The 6,795-nt window shown below is 34.1% G+C and overlaps 1 pseudogene across 1 annotated transcript; it reads right to left on the bottom strand.

Annotated features, from left to right (window-relative positions):
- Window positions 1-268: 268 nt before the first annotated feature.
- On the bottom strand, window positions 269-2,476 carry LOC149224563 (protein RGF1 INDUCIBLE TRANSCRIPTION FACTOR 1-like; annotated as a pseudogene). Its single transcript, XR_016249701.1, has 5 exons — window positions 2,286-2,476; window positions 1,918-2,109; window positions 1,751-1,813; window positions 1,476-1,616; window positions 269-607 (listed from the first exon to the last, which is right to left on the bottom strand). The product of XR_016249701.1 is annotated as a protein RGF1 INDUCIBLE TRANSCRIPTION FACTOR 1-like (transcript).
- Between the last annotated feature and the right edge of the window lie 4,319 nt (window positions 2,477-6,795).

The following is a 6,795-nucleotide window of genomic DNA, read 5'->3' as shown; positions in this document are numbered from 1 at the left end:
TCATGTCAAAATCGGTGCGTCTGTAAAACAAGCTTTGAAACCTTTTGCACTCGCAGGTAGCCAATTTTCAAGCTGCCTTAACCCATGGCTCAACCTTTGTCCATGCACCTTTACCAGTACAAATAATTTAATTACCTTCCAAAATTGCAAGACCCTAAAAGTCCACTTCAGGCTTGCTTACTGACTTAAACTTGACAGGAAATAAGTTCAGAGCAAGGCCCTACAAGCCTGGTATGTGTAAATAAAGTTAAAAAGAATACGACGGATAGGAAAATCAATAGAGAGGCGATCGCTGCGGAATGCCTTTTCTCCGGTTAAAGGACACCCCCATCTCGGTCACTGCAGCGCACGGCCTCTGCAATGTCCTGCTACCGATGAATCCGCTTCGTCTCCGCTTCACAAATTCTGTTGTGGCCGTGCAGCCCAATTTCTTGCACCCCACGCCTCCGCTCGCACTCGCTCCTGACGAAGTGTGGAACGCCATGGTGTTGTCCAGAGTCGTATTGGGCGATATATGGCCGCCCTCTTCAAATTCCTTAAGCCCCTCCGACTGTGCAAACAGTAAATATTTTGAGAGATCCTTCCCCTGGTTTATCAGATGATCTACCTGCTCACACAAAGAAAAAATCAAAATTTGTTATCGACTGCTGACCAATTAACCAAATATTAGAGTGATAAGCAGTTAATCCAAAATATTATAGACTGCTTATGAATTTATCAAAATGTAGTAATGGACTGCTCAACAATTAAAATCAAAATATTATGGACTTTTTTCGAAAAGTCCGGCAAGATTAAACATTTAATGGGCCACTAAACCAGAAATCATATTATGGACATTTTCGGAAAAATCCAGCAAGATTAAATGTACATTTAATGGGCTACTAAACCAGAAATCAAAACACTATACACTGCCCAAAGATTTCACCAGAATATTATGGAATCTTAAACGAGAAATCGAAATAGTGTCTACTGCTAAATAATTTGTCATAATCTTTGCGGACTGCGAAAAAAATTGTCGAAAGATTAAGGACTGCTAAACATTTTGTAAAAGAAAAAAGAAAAAAAAAAACATGTAATGTTGAGTAATTAACCGAAATATTGGAAAGTGCTAAACAATTTGTCAAAAGATTATGAACCACCTAAGAAATTCGTCAAAAATGTTACAGACCGCTAACAATTAACCAAATTTTCTGGACATATAAAGAATTAGTCAAAATTTCATGTACTGGTACACCAGAAGTCAAAATATTATGGACTTCTAAACAAGAAATCAAAATATCAGACTGCTGAACCAATTCATCAAAATATTTTGGACTTCTAAACCAGATATCAAAATCTCATGGACTACTGAACCAATTAATCAAAATATAATGGACTATTCAACAAAATATTGTGCTCTATTACTGCCGATTGTTGTTCTTTTCTGAAAAACAGATCGACAATAAGCAGATTTTGTCTTTGTCGCATTTTCTCACCTTGCAAGCCACGGAGCAGAAGCGATAAGGCTCTTGTAAGCTTCTTTCGCAGGTGCTGCAGATGTTTCCAGATCGTTTGAAAGGCCGAGTCTGAGGCCTCTGGTTTAAGAAGACCACCTTTGCACTGTTCGTAGTGTACGCCTGCAAGAACAGATAAAATTCACAAATTTCAGTCCAATTTATACTTCAGGACTTCATATATTCTCTGGATCCGTGAAACGCCGAAGCTTTGAGTGGTTTGAGCAAATTTAAGCTCAGCCATTAGTGTAGCTCACCTGAACATATGAGCAATCGATCTGGTCTAGTCTGATGACATCGTGATAGACATATCTCCGAATCTGCGCGCAGGGAAATCATCATTTCATTTCATTTCAGAAGCTGCAAAGCAAGATAACCGTTGAATTACGGGGACAATTAGAGCAGAGGAGAAGAATTTTTTTACCTTGAGCCGGCGGTGGCTCCGGTGAACTGGCACGCAATGCGAGCAAATGCTCCGGCAGCAGTCCAGGCAGAAAATGTTCTTCTCGTTTTTCTTTGCAGTCTCATGAGTGGCGCAGGGCACGAAGAATTTGTCTGTGAGAAGAGCATCCAACCAGGCCGGCCTCTCCTCCTTCTCGCAGACCACAAACCCATCCTGAACACACACAATTCATGCACAATTCCAATCATTTTCACACATTTGGCTCTTGCGGCGGCGCCCAATTGTTACCTCGATGGAACAGTAATCTGCTAAGGCAATTGGAGACAAAAACACAGACGAAAACCAGGAAATTTTAAGATCTACAAAGCAGACAGGAAGCATTTACTCACCATGTTTGTAGCCCCCTGCGTGTTGTTGTCGCTGGGAATCTTGTTGTATGCCGCTGCTTGTGCTTATGATGGCTGTTGCAATTCAATGCATCACACTCACAAATATAGCTGGGTGGGTATACATGAGAAGGTTCAAAGGGAGGGAAGGAAGCAGTGAGATTAGGGTAAAGGTGAGAGGGCCAGGGAGCGAATTAGGGTTCCTTTCATCACCCTTTTGTCTTTATTATCCGATATATATATTGCTCATTTGTCCCTCTTGGTACCCCTGCCCTAGTACCCCTCCCATCTAGCTACTCTTTTTCATAAATACGAACGGAATATGTGACCTCTTCCACTCCATACAGAACGGAAAATGTGAGGTTCGAGGTGGCAAAGATGTTTTCCAACGTAATGAGACTGAACTTATTTATTTTTACCAATTTGTATTGATGATGAGGACGACTAATGGCCCCTTGCAATATAGTGCTGTTATGTTGAATGTTGTTACATAGCTGTTATATGGTATACGTTTTTAAGCATTAAATCAAACAAGTCTTTTTCTTTTTTTTTTACAGGGGATGATATATAATAAATGAAATAATATTAGTTAATTATTTATATAAATGGATTATTAATGAAAATGTATCTGAGAAATAAATAACTAAAACAGACTAAACAATTTGAATTTGAAAAGTAAAACCATAATTTAGTTATCTTGTTTGAAAAAATCAGGAGTGAATTATTCAAACTAATAAATAAGTTAAACAATTTGAATTTGAAAAGTAAAACAATAATTTAATTATCTTATTTGATACCTGAGTTTTAAAGGAATCAATTATTCAAGCTAATAGATGAAAAACAAAAAAAGAGGTGATATTAGTCAGAAAATGTATTAAGAGATAAAATGGTGACACCAATCAAATAATTTGAACTAGAAAAGTAAAATAATAACTCCATTTTTTTTATGTGAGTCATTTTCAATATCTATTCAATCCTATCAAAAGAGTTAACTATTCAATCATGTCAAAAGAGTTAACTATTTATATGAATCATCAACATGTTAAAGAGTTTGACACAAGTCCAATATTCATACAAATGGATCATTAGTGAAAAAAGTGTGAGGAGATAAAGAAGTAAGGTGAGTGAAACAATATGGGCTTGGAAAGAGAAATAATGATTTAATTTTTTTATTTAAAATATGTAAAAATATTTATTGAATTGTATCAAAAAGGCTTAAAAAGATTAAAACAAGTGAAGTATTCATATCCGTACATTATTTGTGAAAATTTATTAAGAGATAAAGAAGTGAGATGAATCAAACAATTTGGACTAGGTTCAAATAAAATGATTATAATATTTGAGGCATCTACAGTAAAGAAAGAAGTGACACAAGTAAAATATTCATATACATAGATTACAAGTGAAAAATTGTTAAGAGAGAAAGAATTAAGGCTAATCAAATAATTCGAATAGTTAAATAACTACTTTTTTCTTTATTTAAATCATCTAGAATGTCCATTCAATCTTAACAAAAAAAAGTCAATCATTCCTATGATTACATAAAGATAAAAAATAAAAATGAAAAGGTAATACGAATCAACTATGAATTAATAGTGAAAATTTCTTAGAAGATAAAAGAAGAGACTAATTAAACAATTTGGACTCCTAAGCAAAATAATGAGTCAAATTATTCGAATTCAAGTTTTTGTGATCCATATCTTTATGTATAAAATATTTTTCAGAAGAAATCACATTGAAGATTTTGGTCGATGCCTTTCGAACCAACCAACAAGTGTGCCTTTCGAACCAACCAACAAGTGTGATTCGTCTTCGGGACAAGATGAAGAAAGAAATCTAGGAAGTAGGTTAAATAGGAAGAAGAAATAGATTTAGGAAGCCCCTTTTGAACCAACAAGTGTGGTTCATCTTCAAGACAAGATGAAGAAACACATCTAGGAAGTAGGTTAAATAGGAAGATAGTCATCCTAACCGTTAGAAGAAATATAGCGAAGAAACAGATCTAGGAAGTAGCTTAAATAGGAAAATAGGCCATCCTAACCGTTGGAAGAATATAGTCGTTTTCTTCTAACCGTTAGGATGGCCTGTCTTCCCATTTCCTCCCCTAGTCAAATATAGTCGTTTTCTTCTAGCGAAGAAATAGATGTAGGAAGTAGGTTAAATAGGAAGACAAATCATCCTAACGTTTAGAAGAATATAGTCGTTTTCTTCTAACCGTTAAATAGGAAGGAAGTAGGTTAAATAGGAAGACAAATCATCCTAACGTTTAGAACAATATAGCCGTTTTCTTCTAACCGTTAAATAGGAAGACAAACCATCCTAACTGTTAGAAGAATATAGCCGTTTTCTTCTAACCGTTATATAGTCGTTTTCTTCTAACCATTAAATAGGAAGACAGACCATCCTAACTATTAGAAGAATATAGCCATTTTCTTCTAACCGTTAGAATGGAAGACAGACCATCCTAACGTTTAGGAGAATATAGCCCTTTTCTTCTAACCGTTAAATAGGAAGACAGACCATCCTAATGTTTAGAAGAATATAGTAGTTTTCTTCTAACCGTTAAATAGGAAGACAGACCATCCTAACTGTTAGAAGAATATAGCCGTTTTCTTCTAACAGTTATATAGTTGTTTTCTTCTAACCGTTAAATAGGAAGACAGACCATCCTAAATGTTAGAAGAATATATCTGTTTTCTTCTAACCGTTAGAATGGCCTATCTTCCCTTTTCCTCTCCTAGTCAAATATAGTTGTTTTATACATTGAGTCAAATTATTATTTATATGTATAAATGAGAAATGAAAATAAAGAAGTGGTAACATTAGTCAACTATCAACTATCCTTATAAACTATACTAGGTGAACAATTAAAAAAAAAATTGACACAAATCACAGGATTTGAATTGAAAAAGTGAAATAAAAATTTGAATTCTTTTGTTGAAGACAAGTGAGGCAAATATGCATTCAATCATGTCAAAATAGAACTATTCATATGGAGGTATTGAGATCAATAGTAAAGAGGTCACTTATTCATATAGATGGATTGTGAATGAAAATTTGAGAAGATGTAAAAATGTGATATAAGTTAAATAATTTGAATTTAAAAATTCAAATAATGATTTAGTGAAACAAAAAATAATTTCTCTAAAATCTTCAACGATTTCAAATAAATTAATTAAATAAAATATTAAAAATTAACATACACATATATAAGCATCGAGAATATCTACAAAATCTTTTGAGAATGGAGATTTTCACAATTTGCACTCATGTTATTGATCAATTGTTTCTAGAAGACATTGTGTTGTCAAAGAAGTCAATCATTCATATCCATACATAAAACCAAAATTGAGAAATAAGATGAATCAAGTATTCATATAAATGTGTTATTAGTGAAGTCCACGCGGTCTTGGATAGACGGTGATGAGTGCTTTGTTAAGGCACTCTCCTTGATGTGAAGTCACTGGCTTACAAAAAAAAATGTGTCCCTATGAACCTTAGTAGAAGTGAAGTTAGAAATGCGTCCACCCTAAGTTGTCAATGATGAGTAGATGAACCTCAGTAGAGGTGAGGTTAGAAATGCCTGGACCCTAAGTTGTCAATGATGAGTAGAGGTGAGGTTAGAAATGCTTCCACCCTAAGTTGTCAATGATGATGATGAACCTCAGTAGAGACGAGGTTAGAAATGCTTCCGCCCTAAGTTGTTAACGATGATGAACCTTAGTAGAGGTGAGGTTAGAAATGCCTGGACCCTAAGTTGTCAATGATGAGTAGAGGTGAGGTTAGAAATGCTTCCACCCTAAGTTGTCAATGATGATGATGAACCTCAGTAGAGGCGAGGTTAGAAATGCTTCCGCCCTAAGTTGTTAACGATGATGAACCTTAGTAGAGGTGAGGTTAGAAATGTGTCGACCCTAAGTTGTGAATGTGATTTTTCCAGAAGAATTTATCTTAAATAATGAATCACAGAGGCCTCCAACCTGAGACTTGATTCTTTTATTTGTGTTGAAGAAATCAAATTATTCATATAGATAAATGAAGAGTGAAAGTATTCATATAATAAATGAAGAATGAAAATAAAAACACAGTAGCATCTTCCATGTGATTTTTGCCGAAGAATCCATGTGATTTTCGCCAAAGAATCTTCTCTAAAACCGATATGGATCACAGAAGCCTTAACTCTATTAACAAAAAACAAATTAAACAATTTAAATTAAAAGAATAAAATAAAAATAAAAATTATTTTTATTATTAAAGGTAAATCAGGCAAATAGCCATTAAATCCATTAGATCGCGTTAAAAGAGTCAAATATTTATATATAAAAAATTACAATGAAAAACAAAGAGGTAAGACCAGTCAATTATTCCTATAAATAGATTATGAGTGAAAATGTGTGAAAAGATAAAATATATATATATATATAAATCAACCAATTTAAATTAGAAAAAATAAAATAAAAATTTATTTTTATCAATTAGATATATATATAGAGTTATGGTTCTGGCCAACGGG

The sequence above is a fragment of the Pinus tabuliformis genome, chromosome Q, assembly GCF_031772625.1.
Source record: "Pinus tabuliformis cultivar Carrire ecotype Pingquan chromosome Q, CPIR1, whole genome shotgun sequence".
Lineage (NCBI taxonomy): Eukaryota > Viridiplantae > Streptophyta > Pinopsida > Pinales > Pinaceae > Pinus > Pinus tabuliformis.
Note: the sequence above shows the minus strand (reverse complement) of the source record. Positions and strands in the feature narration are given on the sequence as shown.